Raw genomic sequence first — 25,440 nt, 5'->3', positions numbered from 1 at the left:
GAATATTTTTCCCCCTGCTTCAACTGCCACGTTTCTGCAATCATCTCCAGCGTTCACGACATGTGCACTTCCAGGTATACGTTTTGCAATTGCACATGACAGTTGGGCAGTTACTGCAGTTAAGTACGAGCGCTATATCAGTCACACGCAGAAATTGGAGCGAATGTTGTGAGCCACTGTAAAAACAGACGAATTTTGCAAAAACGGATTTTAGGGAGGTTTATTTTGGTTTGTGGGGTTTTAACGTCCCAAAGCGACTCAGACTATGAGGAACGCCTTAGTGGAGGGCTTCTGAATTTTCGACCATTTACATTACTCTAATGCGCACTGCCATGTCACACGGGCGTCTTGCGATTTGCCTACATTGAAGGAGTGGATTCAAGATAAGCGCAGAAGACACCACGGGCTATCCTCTGTGTTCCTCGAAGTCCGCTGTATTTCTCTCGCTGGCCTTCAACACGAATATGCAGTAACTCGGATAAAATAGGCCCTGAATGAACAGGACACAGCCTCGTTTCAATCACTCGTTGTGCAATAATTTTGGGCGATACCTGAACTATACCATTCGATACTTCCTGCACATCGAACGAAGAGAACCCACCCACAATCATCGCACTAGCTCGAGGCTCGCGTCTTTTGTCATCAAGCGCTGAGGGCAACAGGTGGCATCAATTCACCGTTCCAAAAATTAAAGAGCACCGCAGAAACTGCATTGGAGTAATGTGAAAGCACGGATGCTGCTGTTGGTTGCTTCTGATTGCTTCTAGTTGCTTAATTCCCTTCTTGTTTACCCCTTTTAGTCTTGTTACTTTCAAATTGCGCGCCAATCCCTTCCTATGCACTTTTATTGCGAAAGCAATACTACTCTAGGTTTCGAGCCTTCAGCGTAGCGCGGCCGGTAGCCACGTCTTACCCATGTGACGCTGTGACCTCGGACCCCACGTGACACTAGGATGAGAGCTGGGCAACCAACTCAAGCGGTCAGCGTAGCGCGGTCGCAGCCACGGCGCAGCGCGTGACGTCACACCCCACGTGACACAAAAGCGAGAGATGGGCAGGAGCTGCCAGCTTGGGTCTCGAGTTTCACATGGGTCGGTTATGCCAGAATCAGTCTGCTAGGACTCTGGTATTCAGGTTACCCCTATAGGCCACTAAGGCACGTTCATACGGCTTGGTTAAAGCGGGGCTTTATGTGTGTGTTGAGGGAAGAAGAAAAAGAGAAGAATAACGCTCGGTCAACCGAAGCTAATGCTTTCACTCAATATTTGGTTCAGCAGCGTTGGACCCTCGTAATTTTTTTTCGGCTCTACTTTCGGTTGCGTGGCGTCACATCCTCTACGCTACATTAATTCACTTCTTGTTTACCCATTTTAGTCTTCGGCACCTTCAAATTGCACGTCAATCCCTTCCTATGCCCATTTCTGGCTTGACTTCAGGTTGCATGACGTCACATCCTTGACGTCACCGTAATTGACTGATTTAATTAACTATGTTAGTATTTGATACATTCAAATGTGGCGCCAAGCCATTGGCTAATGACAACGTTTTCGCCTTTACTTTTACATTTTGCCTCTAATTAATCACCTAATTATCGACCAAATTATCGACCCTCTATCGATTGACACCACTCATTAACCTCTACCACTTCTCAATTACAACTGCTGCGGACATGGTTTTGCTGACACGGTCGGAGGACAGAAATCTGAACATAGCCAAGTAATGCTCTCGCATTAAAAACGGGTAACATAGCAGCAATATGTAAAGGGTATACCAAACTGGGGACACCAAATAAATCGTCTTTCGAGACGGGCTTTGAAATCGCTGCTGTAGGCGGTACTTCGCTTATGAAACTGCTCACTGGGACGAGGGCGCTTGATCACGTGCCCGATCTGTGCGAGGCAAGGATGAACAGCTGTGAGCCACGCACGTAGCTATGTCGTGCCTCCTTTCGCAATGCGACGCCCCGTGGCTTGGGGTCTCCCTGCGCAAACACGGGGGCATCATGACGCGCAGCGCGGCAGCTGAGCACACGGCGACCGCCACGAGCCGACGGTGGGCCCAACTTCTGCAAGCTAACATCGTGGGCACATCAAGTGAAAAAATTAGGACACTTGACCTTAAGAGTTGACGCGATAGCGTGCGTTCGGTTGTTTCATCTACTATCAAACGATATGTTCCATGTATCATATTATGGGCTCCGCCAAATCAGCTGTTCTCAAGTTAGCCGCACGCTTCTCTGCTGCCCTGTGTGATAAGGGGTCAGGGCTTCTCAAGCTCCTTTGACAGCTTGTTTTCCTGTTCTCCACGTTAACGTTTGTTTGCAGAATAAATTTGATTTGATTTTTTGGCTACACTGGACTACCACGCAATGACTCGTTTAGATTTTTAATCCTTAATCTTGTAATTTCCTTCACTTTATTTTCATATTTTGTTGCAGAAGTAATCCTACTCTAGGTTTCGAGCCTTCAGCGTAGCACAGTGGTAGCCACGTCTTACCCACGTGACGCTGTGACGTCACACCCAACGTGACACAAAAACGAGAGATGGGCTCCCAACTCAACGGTCGGCATGGCGCGGTCGGAGCCGCGGCTCAATTGGCAGGAGCTGCCAACTTGGCTCTCTCGTTTCATATGGGACGGTTATGTCAGAATCAGCCTGCTAGGACCCTGGCATTCACGTTACCCCCATAGGCCAATAAGGCACGTTCATACGGCTTGGTTAAAGCGGGGCTTTATGTGTGGGCTGAGGAAGAAGAGAAAGAGAAAAAGAAGAACACTCGGTGACCTGTAGCTAATGCTTTCGCTCAACATTTCGTTCAGCAGCGTTGAACTCTTGTAATTTTTATTTTATTTTAATCGTTTTAATCATAGCTACCTCATTAATAGTGGCCTTAGCAATATCAATCATTTACCTCTTACACTTTCCATTCATTACATAGCACTCATCAATTAACCACGGGCATCTATTTTCATATCACGTTCCGAGAATTTCCGAAAAATCCTGACAATATCCAAGCCGAAACTGCGGTACGGCGCACAAATACTTGCCAATACACCAACGTAAAGTACAGGGGTAGTCAAAAGTTTCCAGGCCACAGGTACTGCTTCTGGTCGACATATCCTGGTACTTGAGATCCCATTGGTAAAACTTTATTAAAGCTGTGAATTATCTCAGAGGTTAGAAGTTAGAATAATGCATATCTTCTAACCACCCCAGACATGAGATTTGGGGGCGTTGTAGCTGCCTCACTATAGTACTCAGAAGCAGTCCCTGTCGCCTGGGAACATTCGACTACCACTGTACATACACGCAATCACAATAGAAGAAACATACAAGACATACATACACTCGTGTTTGAGGTGTCCACCTACACGCTGCTTTTAAGACAGGTATATAGGCTGAGACAGAATTGCCCAAGCTTTTTTGTCCGCTCTGCATGGTGTCCGTAAGAGTGTACTGCGGTTCATCATCATCATCATCAGCCTGATTATACCCACTGCAGGGCGAAGGCCTCTCCCATATTTCTCCACTTAATCCGGTTCTGTGCTAGCTGCATCCACTTGACCCCTGCGAACTTCTTAATCTCATCCGCCCACCTAACTTTCTGCCGCCCCCTGCTACGCTTTCCTTCCCTTGGAATCCAGTTTGTTACCCTCAGCGACCATCGGTTATCCTCTCTTCGCACTACATGTCCTGACCATGTCCATTTCTTATTCTTAATTTCCACTAGAATGTCGGTAACTTGAGTTATTTCTCTGACCCAATCTGCACGCTTCCTATCTCTTAATGTTACCCCTACCATTTTTCGTTCCATAGCCCTCTGGGTTGTCCTCAACTTAAGTAGAACTCTCTTGGTTAGCTTCCACGTTTCAGCCCCATAGGCGAGTACAGGCAAGACGCAACTGTTGTATACTTTCCTCTTGAGCGATACCGGTAAGCTGCTAGTCATAATCTGCGAGTGCTTGCCAAATGCGCTCCATCCCAATCTTATTCTTCTTGTTATTTCCTTTTCATGGTCTGGATCTGCGGTTACTACCTGTCCTAAGTAGACATATTCGCCTACTACTTCCAGTATTTCGCTACCTAATGTAAACTGCTGTTCCTTCCCGAGGTTGTTGAACATTACCTTAGTCTTCTGCATATTGATTTTCAAGCCTACCTTTCTACTTTTTCTGTCTAGGTCATCAATCATTATTTGCAGTTCATCCCCCGAGTTGCTTAGCAAAGCAATGTCATCAGCAAATCGCAGATTACTGAGGTATTCTCCATCTACCCTTATCCCTAACTGCTCCCATTCCAAGTCTCTGAATACTTCCTCTAAACAAGCTGTGAATAGTGCTGGGGAGATTGTGTCTCCTTGCCTAACACCTTTCTTTATGGGAATTTTGTTACTTTCTTTATGCAGAACTATGGTTGCTGTGCAGCCACTATATATATCTTCCAGCACTTTCACGTACGGCTTGTCTACCCCCTGATTTCGCAATGCCTGCATCACCGCCGAGGTTTCAACTGAGTCAAATGCTTTTTCGTAATCAATGAATGCTATGTATAAGGGCTGGTTATATTCCGAGCATTTTTCTATCGCCTGATTGATGGTATGGATATGATCGATAGTTGAGTACCGTTTCCGAAACCCTGCTTGATCCTTTGCTTGATTGCAGTCTAAGGTTGTACTGATTCTATTAGCGATTACCTTAGTAAATACCTTATACGTAACAGATAGTAAGCTGATTGGTCTGTAATTTTTAAGGTCCTTAGAGTCCCCTTTCTTGTGAATGAGGATAATGTTTGCATTCTTCCATGCTTCCGGTACCGAGGCTCAAACTACAAACGTAGCATGTAATGTCATATCCCGCTTTTCCGTCCCTGGTGGCTCATGGCAATGCAAAGGGTATAGCTAGAGGAAGAACATGGCTGCACAGCATGCAAGAGAACTGAACAAGTTTTGATGGGAAGCCTCACTTCGCAAGTCGAGCTAACATTTTGACAAGGAGAATAGCCGTCGCCTGGGCTCAAGCGAAGGCAAGTGCCCATACCCAAATGTTGGCTAAGCTTGCGAATTGAGACTTCCCATCAGCACTTCTTTGGTTCTCTTGCTTGACAACGCAAAAGGCACGGAAAAAGGACCAGTCGTCACGTGATATAGGATGGTTAAGTGTAATTGATTTGATCCTTATATTTATGTATTATGCCTCTCTAAAAGCTTCTTGTAAGAGCAGAAATATAACTGGGAATTCAGGGATGCAGAATGTTGGGGCTCGATTCAGAGGCATGGCTCCCATGCGCAGTTTTGTCACGTTGAAGTAAGTTTGCATCACTGTGTCTGTCGCGGTAAACACAAGCACATTTAATCATCCTCGAATGTCACGTATGTAGACGAATTCGAGAAAACAAACAGCTGGCTTCCGCTCATAGGTAAAGATTTACTAAACCGCGCAGTTTTAATGAAGATGGGATGGAAGAGTGACAAATAGAGAGCAGGCCCCATCGGAGTGAGCTAGCGGAAACATTCCCGGAGTGTGAAATGCACAAACAAGGCATTATAAGAAAGATGAAAATGGTATGCATTCCCTTCCAAATAATTAACTGGGATACTTCATGTTTATCGAACCTGAACAGTATATGAACATCGACAGAGCAAGGAATAATAATAATAATAATAATAATAATAATAATAATAATAATAATCAATCAATCAATCAATCTTTATTTAATGTGCGCAGGAACAACCATGTGGTCTTTGTGCTGCAGCACAAATAAAAAAAAAAAAGAAACAAAAATGAAAAAGCACAAACATGTTTACACACACAGAGAGAACACAAAAAAAGAAATAAATAATACATGAAATGACAGACGAAAAGTATCACGGAAAGTAAGCAAACAATGAGTAGCATCACTTATATACACAGTGAGAGAATTTTTTAGCACACCAGGAAATAAAGAAAAAAAAAAAAAAAAGAACGGTAGATAGAAGAAAAAAAAAACAAATAACTGACATTGATTATAGTAATATAGAAATATACATAAAATAAACAACCCTTCCAGGCGCAACAAGTGCATGGTACTTAAAACACAGGCTAGAAATACAGAATAATACAATAAAGAAGTAAAATTGAACAAGGGGCAGTAAGATTCGAATATAAAGTTTAAAGTTGAAATATAAGTAAGAAACGGATAAAAAGTAGTTCACGATACAGACAGCATTGAACAGGAGAAAAAGCAAAAAGTGAAGTAAATACAATTTAAGGCTAGAAAGTGGGAGTTTTAAGTGATAAAGTACTATTTAGAATACAACGCTACGAACATCCAATGTAAATGAACAGAGCGAGTTTTGGAAGATGTCAAGGTGAGGACAAAAAGAGTTAAATAACCACTGCATCCTGTCCAGAGGGGAGTGGGAATGAAGAGGAGAAACCTGAAATGGTCTGAATTCCCTCATGCTCTTTCGCGGAACGCGCAGTAGGATGTACTCTAAGAGCTGAGGGCACATAATGTGGCCATGAAGGAGTTTGTACAGAAATATGATATCAAGTCTGATACGACGGCAGCGAAGGGAAGGAAGATTCAGTTGGGTGCTCCTGGTGGAGCGAGAGGGGGAAGTTGCGCAAGGAAAGCGATAATGAAATATCCGTAAAAATTTTTTTTGTACTCTGTCAACCTTGTCCAAGTTCGATTTGCAAGTGCCATTCCAAACAACCGACGCATACTCCAAGACCGGCAGGCATATGGACAGGTACAGTTTTAGGAACGGAAGTGGAGTATGGAACTCTCTCGAAAGTCTGCAAACGAATCCGAGTGTGCGCATAGCCCGCTGAGCAATGCGGTTAGTGTGAGAGGAGAAGCTGAGGGTGCGGTCAAAAAGTACACCAAGGTCATTAATTTCATCAACCCTATCCAACAGCACAGAATTCACAGAATAATGGTAGAGAAAGCTATGTGTTTTACGAGTAAAGGACACAACCCTAGTTTTGGAAGAATTGAGGGTAAGTCGATTCATCGCACACCAATCAGAAAAAGCAGATATGTCCGATTGCAACAACACGCAATCTTGAAAAGAATGTATTACCTTGAATATTTTTATATCATCAGCATAAAGAAGAAACGAGGAGTTCTTTATCGCCGAGGAAACATCATTAATAAAAACGGAGAAGAGAAGCGGGCCTAGTACTGAACCTTGAGGAACTCCACTCGTTGCAGGGTAAACGAAAGAAGTCTGTCCATTGACACTGAAAAAGCAGAAGCGATCAAGGAGATAGTTGCGTAGGAGGGCTACGAGTGAGACTTCAACGCCAGAGAGTAGAAGTTTTTCAAGAAGTAGTGAGTGAGTAACAACGTCGAAAGCTTTGCTCATATCACAGTACACAGTGTCAACCTGACCCCTCTGAAGGACTGCTGCAGAGGCATACGTCATAAACGTGACTAGGTTGGTAGAAGTAGAGCGACCCGACATGAAGCCATGTTGATTCGGTACTATGATATGTTTGAGATGGAAGGAAAGTACGCTGTGCAAAGCTAATTCGAAAAGCTTAGAGGTTGCACATAGAAGAGAAATCGGACGATAATTGGAAACATCAGATTTGTTTCCAGACTTGAAGACAGGAAACACGCGTGCCATTTTCCACACGCGAGGAAAGGCAGCATTTTTTAAACAGTTATTGAATATGGCAGTCAGTACTGGTACGAAGATATAACTGAAGGCTTTTATTATGGCAGCTGGAATGCCATCAGGTCCAGGAGACAAAGAAGGTCTCAGACGCTTAAGACTCTCACTTATCAACTCCTCGTCAAAGAGAATGGAATTAAATAGTGCACCAGATGGGAGGCAAACGGAATCACAATGTGGATAATAATAATAATAATAATAATAATAATAATAATAATAATAATAATAATAATAATAATAATAATAATAATAATAATAATAATAATAATAATAATAATAATAATAACAATAACAATAACAATAACAATAACAATAACAATAACAATAACAATAATAATAACAATAATAATAATAATAATAATAATAATAATAATAATAATAATAATAATAATAATAATAATAATAATAATAATAATAATAATAATTCGTTTACAGGAAGGGAAGGGCGCAGTATCTGTCACACTTGTAGCTGTGGGCACCTGAATCGCGCCGTAAAGGAAGGGAAGAAGGTCGGAGTGAAAGTGGAAAGAGAGAAAGGGGAGCCGTAGTGGAGGGCTACGGAATAATTTCGACCACTTGGGGATCTTTAACGCGCATTGAAATCGCACAGCGCAAAGAAAAGATGAAGATAGTATGCATTCATTTACTAATAATTAACTGGATTACTTCATTATCGAACCTGAACAGTGTATGAACATCGACAGAGGCAATTCACGCTTCTTAGAGGTTTACCCAAGTATGCCTAGGCGATAGGTTCTCGGTCCAGTCCCAGAAGCCCTAGGACACTCAGTCTCTCTGTGTTAACCAAGATACTTTGTTGGGTGAGTTGGTAAACATCGCCGGGGTGGCGCAGTGGTTTCGGCGCTCGACTACTGTTCCCAAGGACGCGGGATCGAATCCCGGCCTGGGCGGCCGCTTTTCGCTGGAGGCGAAAAGCAAGGCGCCCGTGTGCTGTGCGATGTCAGTGCACGTTAAAGAACCCCAGGTGGTCGAAATTTCCGGAGTCCTCCACTACGGCGTCTCTCATAGCCTGAGTTGCTTTGGGACGTTAAACCCCAGAAACCAAACCAAATTAAACCAATTTAAACAGCGCGAACAAGAAGACACAGGACAAGATAAAAGGTTGGTTGGTTGGTTTGTGGGGTTTAACGTCCCAAAGCGACTCAGGCTATGAGAGACGCCGTAGTGGAGGACTCCGGAAATTTCGACCACCTGGGGTTCTTTAACGTGCACTGACATCGCACAGCACACGGGCGCCTTGCTTTTCGCCTCCATCGAAAAGCTGCCGCCGAGGCCGGGATTCGATCCCGCGTCCTTGGGAACAGTAGTCGAGCGCCGTAACCACTGCGCCACCCCGGCGGGGTAAGATAAAAGGAAGCGTTGGTGCACTAAGGAGCATTATACATCAACTGATGTTGCGCATGATGTTTAGTCATCAGCCCTTGTAAGAGTCATTATCATGCGTTCCGGAAACTTAACGCGTCTGGCAACAAAGATGGTGCACTTGGTGGAGAAAATTTACCACAACAAAACGATAAACTCCCATTGGATACACTCAGCGGGTAATTTCTGCAAATACTTGTCATTTTATACCGAACTATGCAAGATATAAAGAACAGACTCTCACCCTCTTTTCTTTTCATCTGGCGTATATAGTTTACTGGTTCAATTAAAGTGGACTAAAGGGAGTATATACACGCGCGTCCGGAGAGACCCCTTCGAATTCCTGCTAATGAGTCCATTCGCAATTAATGTGAAATGAAATCGGAACAAGAAAGCGAAGTGTAACGGAATAAAGAAGCACTAAAATGGCACTAACACCCGACTTTTTCACTACGCGCATAAACATGCGGGCCGACAGAGCGGCTGCTCTTTTTCGGAGCAATTTTAATGAGGCTATAGTCGCCGCAGCTGCTTCGATCGCATCTACAATGAATGCGGCCGCAAAGCGTTTCGGAACCACGGAATATAGAGCACGAAGCTAACCACAGCGGCAAAAACCAAGAACACGAATACAGCTGCCTCCAGGAAACGATACTCAACCTCGTTGAGTTTTTGGCAAGTTTGGTTGTTCATAGTGGGTGGATATTTTTGCGCAGACAACAACAGACAGGACAAGAAAGGGGCATACACACAGGGGCCTGCGTGTCCCCTTTTCTCGTCCTGCCTGTTCCGTGCGCAAAATGTTTTTACACTGAACCACTGACACAACGCACGCGCATTCTCTTGAGCGCTTTCTCTACAGACTGAAGGCGACAGAGGGAAGGTGGGAGTTGAAGGTGCATGCAGTTGATTCTAATGGTCAACTTTATGCAAAAAAAAAAAAAAAAGGAAAGGATGAACGAGAAGGTTAACCGCTTCTTTACTTAGAGAGCAGTAAACATTACCCGCTGCAAGACCGTCCCTTGCACACGTACGAGCAAAGCTCTAGAGACACTCGAAAGGTGCGGCTTGACACGCACGCGTGTCACGCCATATGTTGCGTCTAAAAACCGTAAGAGCGAACCGAGCTAGCTTAAATAGTACGCAGGTAATGCATGCGCTAGGTTTTTTTTTTTTTTTTCTGTAATTTGTGGTCACTCAACGTGCAACGTATTACATCATCAGTCCGCGCGCCCAGTTGAGTTTCTTTCAGGGACTACCCCTTCCCTAATCCTGCGACATTATTCACTACCTCAAGCAGTTCACAAGCGAAAGCCATGCCATTACTTGGTATCACGTTTGGTTCTTTTTGCAGATGCTAATGCACAGGCCTTCTGCTATGAACTTTAACGTTTGAAAAGAAACAAGGCGGAAGCAATGCGGCCATGGATGTTGATCTCGTCTTTCTGCGCAAGAGGACTTCGGGACAACTCTTACCTAACGGCTAGTTGAAACTGCTCCAGCCAAGGAGTAATGGCGGTGCTCTTCTTCAACTGTCGGCTATGCACTCGCAGGTTATCAGGTCTCGCGATCACGCCGGAAAACACGGCTTGTCGACTTCCAACGTCCGCCTTTTCGGTGTCGAGTATACAAGGAGGAACAGTCTCGCGAATGAGTTCACGGCGATGCTGCGCGAAACTGCTTTTACTACCCCGCGTGACTGCGTAACCGTACTCCCATATCTTATCTTTGTTGCGGGTGCCGTCACACTACACGTCTCTGGCGGAGAAAGCATGAAGCATTCAACCGCGCATGACTCCGTAGCGCGGTGCTAAAGAAACTCGGACGGAATGGTCCGTCAGTATGTGAGAAAAGCAAGGGGAGAATAAGACAAAAAGAACCTTATTATTCGCGCCACATTAGCACACAGATATAGTTGGTTCCACAAGGCTATCATAATCGACATTGTGAGCTTTAGCGCCGAACAGCAGTAGAGCACCAAACTACTTTAGAGTTTTAATGACAGCCTCTCGAGCCATAATCCTTTTCCAAAGTTTCTTGGTGTGCAGGCTTTATTTTCAGTATAGAAGGTGCGGAAAGAACGAACTAAAGCAGAGGCTTTGGAACGAACACTGAAATAGATGCAGCAGGTTACCAACAAAGAGATGCGGCAGTAATTCGTAACATGTCTGTTTTTCTGACGAATGAATTTAAAATGCCGACAGGCATGAGCCGGAGCGTGTTTCTAAACTGTCATGAAAAGCAAAGTGCATTCGTAGAATCTAATGAAAAGACGGATATCCCGTAGAAAAAAAAAAAAAAAAGAAAAAACGCCGCGTGAGCGCGAACAGAAGTAAGCTAGCTGTGCGCTGTGAAACAAAACAATTGCCTCGACGATGGCAACACAGATACACAGTCGCGACAGGGCACAAAATACAGACGTTTCTTTTTGCCTCGTCGCGAAGTTGACATGCATACGGCCGAGTTGATGAAACTCGACGCGACTCTTTCACGAGCATGCGCAAAGCATAGCGCCTCTCTACCTTTATATCTGAAACATTTTATCGACCGCAATGGTTAAAAGCGAGCATGCGCGTTCAGTAGCGCATACGCAGGGTATAAATTCGCAAGAAAAAACGCGATTTTGCGAGCTCGTGCTGTACGCGATTTCGCGAGCTGTTTGAGAGCCAGTGCACTTTGGGAGACAGCTCGAGCTGTTGCACCATATACATATAAAAACACCGCACAATACACACCTGATGCCATGCGCTCGGAATAAGATATCATTCGGTGGCGACTGCATTCTCGCGTAGCGCCCTCACTTGAGTTACAGGATATTTATATGGATATTTGCAGGAATATTTCCATGAACCTTCGAATGCATCGACTCATGGATAGTGCAGTGAATGCAGTAGCGCGGATACTGTAGATAATACTGTAGCAGGATCCATCGCGCAGTCTTTCAGTATTTCAATTAAAAACTGCAGACTGAAGAACTACTACTCACTACCATCACAACCCTAAACTGGTTCCACAGTGGTGGCCCTGCGATTCAGAGACGGCACGCAGCTGAAACCTGCACTGTCAACCGATGCAACCGAAAGCCGTGTAGCCACGAGCAGTTATTTTGCAGAGCTATACGAGAGCGCGTTGGTGTTCGAGAAAGCGGTAGATTGGGTTCAGCCAGATTCGAGAGCGTATGTGCGCAAAAGAAAAAGGCGATTTCGTCGGCCATCCTGTCCATATATTACGTTAAAGGCGAGATGTATACGTCATCATCGTGGCCTATCACCTAAATTACCACGCTTGCCGACAGATACCGTTCCGTGGCAACATTTAGGCTGAGAATTATCCGTTAGCACCTCAGTGTTTCTCGTGTTGCATGCGATTCTATCGATCTAAAAACAGTGGCCTACGTGTGCCTTCAACTCCCATCCCACCAGGTCGGATCGGATCGAGACAACATTCCGTGCACTATGCGGGACCTTAGGATGCCTCCTCCGGAACAAGCGCTGCTAAAACCGCACTTCTACTTGCAAGCGTCCGCCGACCCACCCACCCACCCACCCACCCACCCACTCACCCACCCACCCACCCACCCACCCACCGGCTTTCACTCTCCAGCCGACGACCACATCAAATTCATAAAGAGGTGGAAGGGCCATCAGCAAGCAGCACCAATAATTGTGGCGCAAATCTGGTCCGATCGCATCGTGTAAACAACCATCTTTTCTTTTGTCGGTAATGTTGTCATGTTCGCTTGTTGGGGCTGCTTTTTTAATTATGGCTGCAACGCGAAGGTAAGCGATTGGCAGTGGTTAAACTCAGCCAAGATATACAAAGCGAGAGTAGTAGTCCTGGTTGAGACCAAATCGTAATTCTCTGTTCTTGTCGCACCTTCTCCACCGCCTTGCGTCGCCACTTTGGAAGTCTTTTCGCTCTTCGGGAGTTTCCATCGCTAGTTTAGCTCTCTCAGCTTCATTTTTTCTACGTGCCGCTCCTTTACGGCGAGCGATGTCGGAAGGATTCGGCTTGTAGAAGAGCCCCACGCATGCGCAGTGAGGCGCATAGCAAATTGATGAAGTCACGCGCAGCGATACCTATGACCACAAAGAAAAACAAAAAAGGAACAACATAAGGGTAGGACCCATACCCAGACACATGGATCCCAATATGCACCTTGACAGAAGACAAGCCAGAGTACGAGCACTCAGCAAGGAACAAGGAATTCATTGCCAATCCCAACATAATCTACACGAACGCAGCAAAGCACCGATACCAACTCAAATCGGTCGCCGTGGTAACGGACGCAGGAGGGAAAGAAATATGCAGCGCAACAATAAACAACCAAAGCATAGAGTCAGCTGAAGAAGCCGCCATCGCAATAGCTCACGACAACGCAACACGACAGGACCTCCTTATAGTGACGGGCTGTAAGAACGCGTGCCGAAGCTACACAAGGGGCAGAATCGACAGATTCGTTAATCGTAGCCTACAAACGACGAGAAGACAAACACTAAACACAGTATAGTATGGGTTCCAAGACATGAGGAGGGGATGAGGGGAAACGAGGCAGCAGACTAGTTAGCTCGAGGGTGCGTCGATCTAGCAGACTCAACACACTGCACCACGGGCACCTTTGACCCTGTTATCCCCACGTACTCACATATAGTCGATCATTACAGAGGCCAGTGGAAACGCTACCCAGCCACACGCAAAAGGCTAACCCAAGAGGTTGGTTGGTTTGGTTTGTGGGGTTTAACGTCCCAAAGCGATTCAGGATATATGAGAGACGCCGTAGTGGAGGACTCCGGAAATTTCGACCACCTGGGGTTGTTTAAAGTGCACTGACATCGTACAGCACACGGGCGCCTAGCTTTTCGCATCCATCGAAAAGCGGCCGCCGAGGCCGGGATTCGATCCCGCATCCTTGGGAACACTAGTCGAGCGCCATAACCACTGCGCCACCCTGGCGGGGTTAACCCAAGAGGAAGCTACTGCTGGCGCATATTACAGACCAGTACTTATCCACACGTACACAAATTACACACGATTTTCCCTGCGCAATACGCAAATACGAATGTTCGCGGTGTCACGGTAAACCAAAACTAGAGCATGCCACATAGACCTGTCTTAAGGCAGACTTGGACCCCATCGTAAACTACCCGAGTGTGACGTAGTGGGAGCACCAATGGGAGCGGAAATAGCGAACGCCTCTTTAAAGAACGCTTCACTAACTGCATCGTCATTGTCATTCCTATCGTCGTCGTCATCATCATTATCATTGTCGCTCCTACCATCGTTATCAACTAAATTCACCGGTATGGTCATCGCTACTATCGCCATTATCAACTCCATCGTCGTTGTAAACGCTACTATTCTCCTTACGATGGACAACGAGAATTACGATCGGTTTCTCATCAGCGCGGGGAGGAAATACAGAAAAAAGAAGCCTGGGGTGGTTTGCGAGCTTGGCTGGAGATTGGAAGCGATAGTGTTTCGATTCCTGATGGAGATAATTTTTAACTGTCCGTTGGTGCGAGCATTTCCAAACGCATGAGCTCAGAAAGACTTTCGCTTTAATAAACATAGAAGACGACGCAAGCAGGTTTTTCCAGCGTGCTGTCTGTGCAATTTGTGAAGCAAATTGTGTTTGCGTATAGCCAACCGCTTCTTGTTTCTATGCCGTACGACCACGCCACCGCTGTCTGCGACGTATGTGGAAATGACTTCAGCGGCGTCATTTAGTGCAAGCAAAACGTTGCTCCAGACGTCGTGAACGGCTTTGTGCACCTACGAAGCCTCACACACTTGACTTTGCGCGAGACTAAGGCGTAGAGGTATACGGGGCCGCAAGCGAAGACAACGCTGTCAAAGATGCTCGAGGTTTCTGTCTCAAAAACGTAACGCGCTTTCAGTATAACTTTCCCTGCAGAAATAGGAAAAACGCTCAAATTGGTCAAGTTTAACGCGAGGCCGCAGTTCTGCGAGGCGTAGTTTATAACTACAAAGAAAAGCATCCATTCTCAAAGTGTTTTAAACGAATGTTCGAGAACGGCGTTTAGGGTATACACCCAAGCTGTAGGAGACAGTAGTTGCAGCAAATAAATGGCGGCGCGCGACCTTCTCTATGCCAGTGGCAAGTTTTTATACCTTTGCCCATTATTGGTGGCGTGTTTTTTTTTTCTTACGTTCTAATCAATTATATCGTCACGTGTTGTTGACAATGTCGTGTACAAGGGAAGAACAGGATGGCGTGGAATTCAAACTATTTATAGGGCCAACTCCCCTTCATGGATCACTGCTTTGTCGTGGCGGAGGGGCTTGCGAAACTCGATGAAGTCGTGAGCTCTGCTGTGTAGGGCCACCCAAGATAGACAGGTCACTGCAGAGAGTTCTGACAAAATGTGATTCACTGGAGAAGGTAATGGCAACCCACTCCAGTATTTCCTTTCAAGAAAACCCTATGGCCAGTCACAATACCATTAATGATATGGCGCCGGAAGATGAGCCCCCCAGGTTGGAAGGCGTCCCACATGTTACTGGGGATGAACAAAGGGCGATTCCTAGTAGCTCCAGGACGAATGAAGCGGCTGGGCTAAAGCCAAAAGGACGCTCAGTTGTGGATGTGTCGGAAGCGACCGGAAAGTCCGATGTTGCAAGGAGATATATCACATATCAACATGGAATGTAAGATCTATGACGCAAGGTAAACTGGATGTCGTCAAGCGAGAAATGGATAGATTGAACATTGATATCTTGGGTATCAGCGAGCTCAAGTGGACCGGAATGGGAGAATTTAATTCCGGCGACCATTGTCTTTTATTGTGGGCACGAATCCAGGAGAAGGAGTGGGGTACAATCCCAAACACGACCGAATGATTTCACTTCGGATCCAAGGACACCCTTTCAACATAACAGTTATCCAAGTCTATGCACCAACCACTACTGCTGAAGAAGCCTGACGTTGAGAGATTTTATGCTGACCTGCAATGCCTTTTAGACCGCACTCCATCATCAGACGTCCTTTTTCTCATTGGAGACTGGAATGCTAAGGTGGGGAGTGAAGAAATATCCGGAATTACAAACAAGTTCGGTCTTGGTGAGGCAAATGAAGCTGGGCAGAGGCTGGTAGAGTTTTGTGAAGAAAATAACCTGACCATAGCGAATACTCATTTTCAACAGCACAAGAGGCGCCTGTACACATGGACTTCACCGGACGGTCTGTACAGGAATCAGATTGATTATATTCTTTGCCGGCAGAGATGAAGAAGCGCTATACAAGCAGTAAAAACAAGGCCTGAAAAGGTGATAGGGTCCATAGGGTCACGAAGAGTCCGACACGACTGAACGACTGAACTGATAGGGCCAACTTGGTCCCACAAAGAGTTGAGCGGTTGGGTGGTCGTCGAAGAACAGGATGCGTGCCGCTCTCTGCCGCAGGAACCTTCGATGTAAGGAGTCAGAAAAAACTACACCAACCTGGCACGATGTGGAAGTAATTGTAGCGCGAGACACCGAGGATTAATCTGGCTTCACAAAGTGCTGCAGGCGCCTTTATTGAGCGCGAACAGACAAACCGTGTACAAAGCTTCGCGGCAGCGATAAAATTAATTACGTTCCTTATTTCTCTGTACAGATGGCCGTTGCAAACGAAAATTGCTGCTAGTGAGAGGCTTAACAATGTATGTTTGGCCAAGCTCACACGTTTAAGAAAACGGAAACATTTACTTATGCAGAAAAAGGTCTAATCAGACAGGCAAATGCTCTGTGCAGTCGACGTACTATAAGTCCACTGCACAAGGGATGTGCTTCTTCAATGCCCCCACTCATGTTTCACTGTGTATCTAAATTAATTAGTAAATAAAACTGGTAACAGCCGCTTCAAAAGGGCTGCATATTGAGCTTGTAGCTTGCCCTCGTTGCTTAATCCAACGGACGCTTTCGCACTGAAGGCGCAGGTGTAGAGGGGCATCACCTCTGTATTACCAAGCAATGTTCGCTGACGCTTGAGGTCCGCTTGCACGAGCACACACACATTTCAGGGTTGTCCAAAAGTCCCGGATTTGTTCAACCCATGCTTACCATCCCAAGCGTGTTTCAAAGCGCGCATACCGCGATCTACTGCCCAATAAAAACCTTCTTAAAAGCAAAGCACTATATAATTCAGGCGCTGGGATCTTTCCAGTGATCCAGTCGTGGTATATGGGTTTAGACCATTTCACGTGCCTCAGTTGGACGGCATGCCGGCTTTCTTCTTAACCATAAAGTCTGAAGAAGTAAGCTTCGAAATATTGTAATAATTACATCGCACACCCTCTTAAGCTATCGAGTGCCGTTGGGGCCAAATAAGTGCCAGGTGCCGATTTCTCAAGCAACATCTACATCTGAGTAACACTCTCTCATCCCAAAGAGTCGAAATTCACTGTCACCTCACCTGAAGGGACTCCGTTTGAGTGCATCGTGGTGTCCAGGTAAGCCCCGTAAGCGATGCCATTGTTCTCATGTGCACCACCTAACGCTGTCTCAACCTAAAAGCTATAAAGCAGCAGATCCACTAAACTCACCCGTACACTCATCTTCGAGGTCTCGTTAGGTTTCCCTTTGGCGGCGTCGAAGGTTACAGAAAAAAAAAAAAATACTTACATGCGTCTTCCTGGAGAGGGCAGCCAACGGCACTGCGATTGTCACAGGTACTCGCGGCAGATAACCGCTGCTGCCGGGCTGACACACTAGGCGACACTCCGAACACGGGGAAATGGAATTCCAAGAGCTCCGAGAATTCTGCCTAGCTTCAACCTGGCTGCCGCGAAAGGCACGCGGCAGTTCCCGAACGCACATTTCACTCATCCAGATGACACGTGCGTCAACCAGTCTCACCCCGGCGATGCTCTTTCTGCTCCTCACTTTGCTTGCGGTTCGACAGGCAATTAAACTAAACCTGCTCCTAATGGGCAGCCTGTGAAGAGAGCGTTTCAGGGACAGCCGCAATGCGAACGGTGTCGCCCACTTTGCCGATGCCTACAATTACTTTTGTCCACATCCGCATTCTTACCCGATATTTCATTCCCTGTCCTGATTTCCTCTTTCGAACTGGTGCATAAGCCTAAGAGTACTCGACGAGGCTTGCAGTGGCTGGCACGGGCAGTCGTAGCGGGCGATTTAACCCGTCTCTTCTCGTGAATTTCTGGCGCAAACAATTCCTCCACAGCATCATTCCTCATTGTCTCCATGCTAATTAGTGACGGAAGGTTAAACTGAAATGTCTCGACTAGAGAGACTTGGGCACTAAGGATGCCTTTTGCAACAAGGCGCACAGCCAAGCACCCACCCACTAAATTCGTCTAAGAAGGCGCTGAGCGTAATACAATGAATGTAATTGTCAGATTCCGGCATGCTTTTGTTGTCTTGTCCGGGCCCATGTACTTGAAGGTGATAACCAGACAAGCATCAGCCGTACAGTTCTAAGCAGTAACGGCCTTAATTTTCTCAAACAAAAAGCAGGACGAAGTAGTAAGCTTACATCATGCGAACTGAAATGACTCCCCCATCCCCCCCCCCCCCCTCCCTCTCCGTAAGAAAAAAAAAATAAACACGCCCAGCGCGCGTACTTGTCGAACGGTGGCTTGTCCGGAATGCTCCACAAAAAGTGCCGCGGAATGCTTTGACACATGCAAAAATGCATGTGTCAGAGCTTGGCTCTGGCTACGGCTACAATGACCTCGAGAGAAGTCGACGCGCGGAATTCCGCACTCACATGGTACACATGGAAAGACAGGAGGAGAGGCACTCCCAACGCGTCAGACACGCAAGCCAAGGAAGCGGGTTGTTGCCACTCGCGCCCATATGCGGAAGTACACAATGGTTCATCGCCACGAAGGTGCGACGTCCCCGGCTATCAGTCAGGTGGACGTCAGCGTGATGTAACAGGTGAGGAAGTGGGAAAGATGAGCACATGGCAGTGTGAAGTTACCCCGCAAAGGTAATGATGGCAGACGAGGTTTCAAAGAAGAATGAAAGGTGCAGGGGATACGTAAGCAATTTATGGCAAGGACGCAGAAAGCTAAGCTAGTTGTTTCCTTGCACAGCTAGGAATTTATGACGTATCAATACCACCATTACAGAAGCTACGGGAATGGTCAACACGTACTGCAGTGCAAGCGGCATAGCTCTCATTCGGCGAATACTCCGTCTGTATGTGTCTGAATTCCACAGCCACCAGAACCTGTCTACTCACCTCCGTTCTTCAACTCACGCCTCCATCCACATCACTCTCCAAGAACCTACCTCGAGTAGCAGCGCAAGGAAAGAGCGACGGCGAAATCAAGCTGTCAAATCAGGGAGCCGTCGGACGATTAGCACTAGGTGCCCACGGCAAAACCACAAATGAGGCGGTACAGAGAGATATGGGCTGGATATCTTTCGAAGTACGGGAAGCTCAGAGTAAAATGTTATATGAGGAACGCCTGAGGAAATTGGACAGTAACAGATGGGCAGCTACAATATTTAAATACCTATACCTAAAAAGCGTTGACTCACAATGGAGGAAAAGAACTAGGAAACTAATCAGTAAGTATGCTAGTCACAAGGACGAAGCAATAAATAGCGTTAAGCAACATGTGAAAAACACAGAAGGTAAAAATTGGATAAATTCAATGGAAAAGAAACATAGTGTGGAATTATACCGAAAGTGGAAAAGGCAGATCAGGAAGGAAGCTTTCTTTGATAACTCAAGAGGCAGTGCCCTACTTTTTGAAGCTAGATCATGGTGCCTTAGAACACGCAGCTACAAAAAGAAATTTAACAATGAAGATGAAGCATGTGCTGTATATGGTAACTCCAGTGAAACAATTGACCATATTATACTCGAATGTAATGGTATCCATCCGGAAGTGGATGCAGGCGCAGTCACTGTTCCTGAAGCTCTGGGGTTTAGAGATACCAGTGGCCGGGTGAATAAACCGGCGGTGGAAACTAGCAAAAAACTACTGGAAGATTATTGGCTTAAAAGCAGAGAAGTGACATAATGTTAGTAATGTAGGAACAAAAATCTAATAAATAGAATGATGGTTTAGGTAACCAATCTAAATCAATAATTAAGATATATGGAGAAAAATGAGCATGATAGCTACTGCTACCACCCCGTTTCAAAGGGGACGCTCCTATATTCCATCCATCCATCCATCGAAGCAGTAAAGGGTAACATGGGCTGGACCTCTTTCGAGGCACGAGAGGCTCAGAGGAAAATATAGCACGAAAAACGCCTCAGGAAAATGGACGACAATAGGTGGGCAGGTAAAGTGTTTAAATACTTGTACCGAAAAGCCATTGACTCACAGTGGCGGAAAAGAACCAGAAAAGTAACCAGTAGGTATGTTGGAAGGAGAAATGAACATTGAGCAATAGGTAAAGAACACAGAGGCTTAAAATTGTTATAAATAATGGAAAGAAGCCGACCCTAGACAGGAAATGAAAAACTCGGATTAAGAAGGAGACCTATGACGATTCAAGAGGCAGCGGCCTTCTCTTTTAAGCTAGATCAGGTTGTCTTAGAAACCGAAGCTACAGAAGGAAGTTTAATTAAGAAGATGAAACTTGTGCTATGAGCGGTAGGCCAAAAACAGTTAAACATCTTATACTGGAGTGTGGCAGTATCCGTCTAGATGCCAATGCGGACACGGTCGCTCTAGCCGCGGCCCTGACGTTTAGAGGTAACAAGTAAGCGTGAATGAATCGGCGGTAGAAGTTAGTAAGAGACGTTTGGAAGATTGGTGGATAAATAGCAGGGTGGGGAAGCATGGAAGGTAAATCGAAATTAAACAAGGCTATTTAAAGGTAACCCGTCTCTAGAAGTAAAGTCGTTAAAATTGTATAGTTATCTATGTTAAAAAGCATTAAAAAAAAGTTTCAGCATTGTGATGACTATCACCAACCAGCGTTCTGAAGGGGACGCTCTTAACATCCATCCGTCCGCCCGCACAGAGTCATCTGTGACCGAAAAGCACAAAGTGCGGACGCCAAAAGGCGTCACGTAGTCCGCTAATTCGCAAAATATGTTCATTAACATTTAATTTTCATTTTAGAGGGCACGTTTGATTTGCAGAATTTGAGCTCGTCCACCGAATGGTATGACACGCCCAAAACGATTTTCTTAAAAAATATAAATGCTGCGGCCGTTACAAGGCCCATAAATTTCGCCGCTTCACCCATTAACAAATCGCCAGCGGCGCGTCCGGCGTAGATATTTCGGCCAGTGCATGCTTTTAGGACGGACTGCCGGCGCAGTGACTGCGAGCATTGGCTACCGACGCGGCGGCTATCACAGTGAAGCCGTGGTCGAAACGAAAGTGAAAAACCACCGCGTGCCCGTCTGGCACTCAGTTGGTCGCGAAATCTGTGGGTGAAGCGATCTACGTCAAAGGCGCTGTGTTGCTGTGGTAATATGCTTATCAGGGTCGCATTTGTGCGCCTTGTTACTTGTACTGCAATTTTTAGTTAAGGAAAATTTGTTAAGCAGCTATACTGTTTGGACGACGCGCTCCATTTCTGCAAATACAACACACCCATTAAGATGAATTTTAAAAAAGTTCTTTAACGTATTGAGTTAATGAGCGAACTGAAGCAGTCTGCCTTTTAACTGGCGTCCGTCATAGCCCCGATAATAGCTCCATAGACAAAATAAATCTAAAGCTAGGTACATTTGTCCTAACATTTCGGACTTTCTATATAAAACACCCCCCGCGGGGTGGCGCAGTGGTTACGGCGCTCAACTACTGTTCCCAAGGACGCGGGATCGAATCCCGGCCCGGCATCGGCGGCAGCTTTTCGGTGGAGGCGAAAAGCAAGACGCCTGTGTGCTGTGCGATGTCAGTGCACGTTAAAGAACCCCAGGTGGTCGAAATTTCCAGAGTCCTCCACTACGGCGTCTTTCATAGCCTGAGTTGCTTTGGGACGTTAAACCCCACAAACCAAACCATATAAAACAGCCAGCATATACCGGGTGTCCCAGCTAACTGGAACCAAAGGTTAAAAAATAAGATATTACAGGTAAGCGAGGGCAATTAATTGCATACAACTGCCACAAGCAATTTTTTGTTTTGCAATTACTTAATCAGCTAATTATGTTAGTTTTTCTAATTTACTAAATATTGACTTTCGAACATATATAACATGTCTGTGGTGCGCAAGGCCACAGGCAGTTGTATGCAATTGGTTTCCCTCGCTTACCTAGAATATTTTATTTTTTAGCTTTTGATTCAAATTAGCTGGGACACCCGGTACATATATTATGTCCAACATACACTCGGAGGTATCCCGCTGCGGTGGCTCACTGGTTAGGGTGCATATCCTTTCCACCTGGTGAAAACTTTTCAAGCTTTTTAAGTATATGTACAGTCTGCAGAGCGACAGCTAGCAGGCTGGTTTTCGAAAATGTTCGCGCGTGCTTCGCTCACTTCTCTCTTGGCGACATAAGTGTCTCTCATGCACGTTCAGGTCACATTCAACCTCTCACCCAATGAAAACACAGCGGCAACATCAGTCCCCTGGGCGCTTACAAACAAGCAGGCCCGGAAGGCCAAGCCGCAGCCAAGTAGACCATGCATCGTCCAAGATGTTCGCTGTGTGCAGAGACTTCAGCCAGTGTGGCGGTGCTCCGAGGGACAAGATCGATTCGAGGACCCGCGACGAGCTTCGGCTCTTCACTTAACCCCGCGGTCTAATTGGCCTCATACGTACGCTCAGGCGCACCGCTTACGAGGGTGCAGTGTACTGAGGATGGTGGTGGGCGGTCAGCGACGATGATCAAAGCGAGGGCCAAATTCCGCTCCGGATCTCGAAATGAGGCTCGCAAGAACCCATGGCGCATAAGGAAAGGAGGTTGAGGAGGAATGTTCGGAGACAAAAGGCGGATCCGCGCGTCGTTCTTTTCGTAGACCGGTCGCAATAGGGGGGAAGCTTCAAGTGGGCGGACACGACAGCCACCTTCCTTCTGCTGGACTGGTCGTTACTGTATACACGAGACGTGCGCGTCACGCCGCGAGTCTACCGGTACGGTCCTCATGGAGAAGCGAGCACAAGGATGCTTTGAGCACAGCCGTAAAGGCCGCGCGCCTCTTGCACTTTGCACGGCTGTTCAGGGGGCCAGAGAACGCACGGTCCATTGGCCATGGGAACGTGACTCAACAGGGGACGTGTCCGGATGGAGCCCAACCGGGCAGCAGCCCGGAAGGAGTCGGGCCCAACTTTCCCGTCACAGAGCCGGAGGGAGGGCCGTGCCCTTCCGTCCTGGAAGTTGCACCCCATACCGCGTGGCGCTCAGCGTAGGAGTAGCGACCACGTGATGCCGGCATATGTCCTAAGGGGCACTGTCTACAGCAAGGGAACTGAGGCAGCTGGTGAAAAAAGTGCCTGCAGTTGGAATAGTGCCGCAGGACAGATGCTGTCTAGATGCTGACGCTCACAACGACAATATATATATATATATATATATATATATATATATATATATATATATATATATATATATATATATATGTGTGTGTATGTAGCTGGATCTGCAAGTACGCTACATAGTATAAGTCACAAGACAGACAGACGCACAGGATTGAAAAAAAAATAATTGCGATGCTCCGAGGGGCTTGATACACATTGAAACAAAGCGACCTAAAATTTCGGGTGGGTGTCCTGCCTCGTTGATTTGTAGACTGGAAATTTTCATTCGCCACAGTCAAAAGCAAGTGTTTATTTTGCGTGGGTGAATGCGTGTACAGTGATTGATCGCAAGTAGATACTTCGGGTTTCACTGTATGCTTCCTCGTTCTGGTATGAATTCATCGAATAGCGGGCGAGACAAGCGCCAACCATAATACAGCACCTTGTTCTGTAGCACGCAGTAGCTATTTATACTCGAACATGACTTCAAGCAGCTAAATATGAAGGTAGCTGTCCATTCTCCTGGAAGACGAATTCGGCTTCCTTATGGAGTCACATAGCACAATTCCGGATACCTTGTCCGCTGCAAAATATCTTTGGCGACTATTATAAGCCTTTATCATCGAGCTGTTGAAATGATTTTGCCCGTTTGACCGCATGTTTAGTTTAGTCACCACAGTAGCACCTTTTGATAACAATTTCAACTCAGCATTGAGGCTTTCTGTTTCGTTGCTATAACTAATTGACGTCCGCGTTCAAATCGGCACCAAACAGAGCGACAAATGAAGAACTGAATGTGTATTGAGGCTCGTTACGCCGTATGCTAAGTGTTAATTAATTGGTAGCAGCCGTTCTAGTACGAAGAGGTTTCCAGAAAGTTAATTATTTCTCTGGGTAAAAAGTAACGACTAAACTCTACGTCATTATTCAATTTTTTCTAAACAATCACGCATATACTACATAACGATGCAATATTAGGGTTCCACGAAATCAAGAACGCGTGCGTAACATTCACTGAAACATCATTTTACAACTGGAAGCACCAAATTTCACAGCAACCCCTTGTTAGCACTCTAAAAGCAGCTACACCCATGTTCACCTGCCGAAAACCTAAGTGTCCATGCTTAAACACTACCTGTGAAGGATCTACAATCTAGTATTAGTGGCGACTTGTTAATAATCGCAAATTTCGAAAAGAATTCCAGCGTCATTGACACAAACTGTAGACACATATCAAGACGTTTCAACTGCGCAGATGTGTGTTGAATTGAGCCCTCAGTGCACAAACAGAGGCTTAAATTTATGCTTGACGTCGACTTCTACTTTTCACAAAATTTTCAAAGTATAACCTCTACTACTCTGTGTGTACGAACTCAGAAAGTGACTGCATATCTTTGACCTTGAAGCCCGGTAGAGGTAAAATCGGGCTTAGTCAGTAGTCGGCTAAGCCAAGTAAGTTGTAGGCATGTATCACTGTACAGTCAGTGTTGAGCACATTCACCGCCTGATTGTACCCATCTCGTAACTTTGACATCAACCCGGTCCTGTGCCAGCTGCATTCATTTAGCCCTGCAAACTTCCCAATCACCCAACTGCCTGCCGCCCCCTGCTAAGCCTTTCCCCTGAATTCACTTTGTTACCCTTGGGGACCATATCAGACCTTTGCACTGCATGGCCGTGCCCATGCATTTCCTTTTGATTACATAAGATAGTCATTAGTTAGTGACATGGTAACCAATAAATAGTTAAGTGTAAGTAAACATGTAAAATACAATAAGTGAATAATGTGGCATACTGTTGAATAGCTATTGACGACGTGAACTTAATCTGATAGTACCTAATTATTTGTAATTAGTGCAATCAATTGTGCAATCTAAAATATACAGTGTAATATATCATTGAGTAGCTACGCCGAAATCAAGTATAATATAATAACCTAATTAATTAATCAGGTAATTTAGTTAACGTAAGCGGTATTAAAG

The 25,440-nt window shown here is 45.8% G+C and overlaps 1 protein-coding gene across 2 annotated transcripts in view; it reads right to left on the bottom strand.

The window, feature by feature from the left end:
* The window catches only part of LOC146197850 (uncharacterized), a 50,911-nt gene that overhangs the window by 9,430 nt on the left and 16,041 nt on the right, over nt 1-25,440 (bottom strand). Inside the window, exon 1 of one of the 2 annotated variants that reach the window (XM_084593103.1) lies at nt 10,523-10,651. The exons of the other annotated variant lie outside the window; for it this stretch is intronic. The gene's annotated coding sequence lies outside the window, so the exon portion shown is untranslated. Of the gene's footprint in view, nt 1-10,522; nt 10,652-25,440 lie in introns of those variants that run through there. 2 annotated transcript variants of the gene reach the window in all.

Source organism: Amblyomma maculatum, chromosome 2 (genome assembly GCF_055883805.1).
Source record: "Amblyomma maculatum isolate TAMU_Amacu chromosome 2, ASM5588380v1, whole genome shotgun sequence".
Lineage (NCBI taxonomy): Eukaryota > Metazoa > Arthropoda > Arachnida > Ixodida > Ixodidae > Amblyomma > Amblyomma maculatum.
Note: the sequence above shows the minus strand (reverse complement) of the source record. Positions and strands in the feature narration are given on the sequence as shown.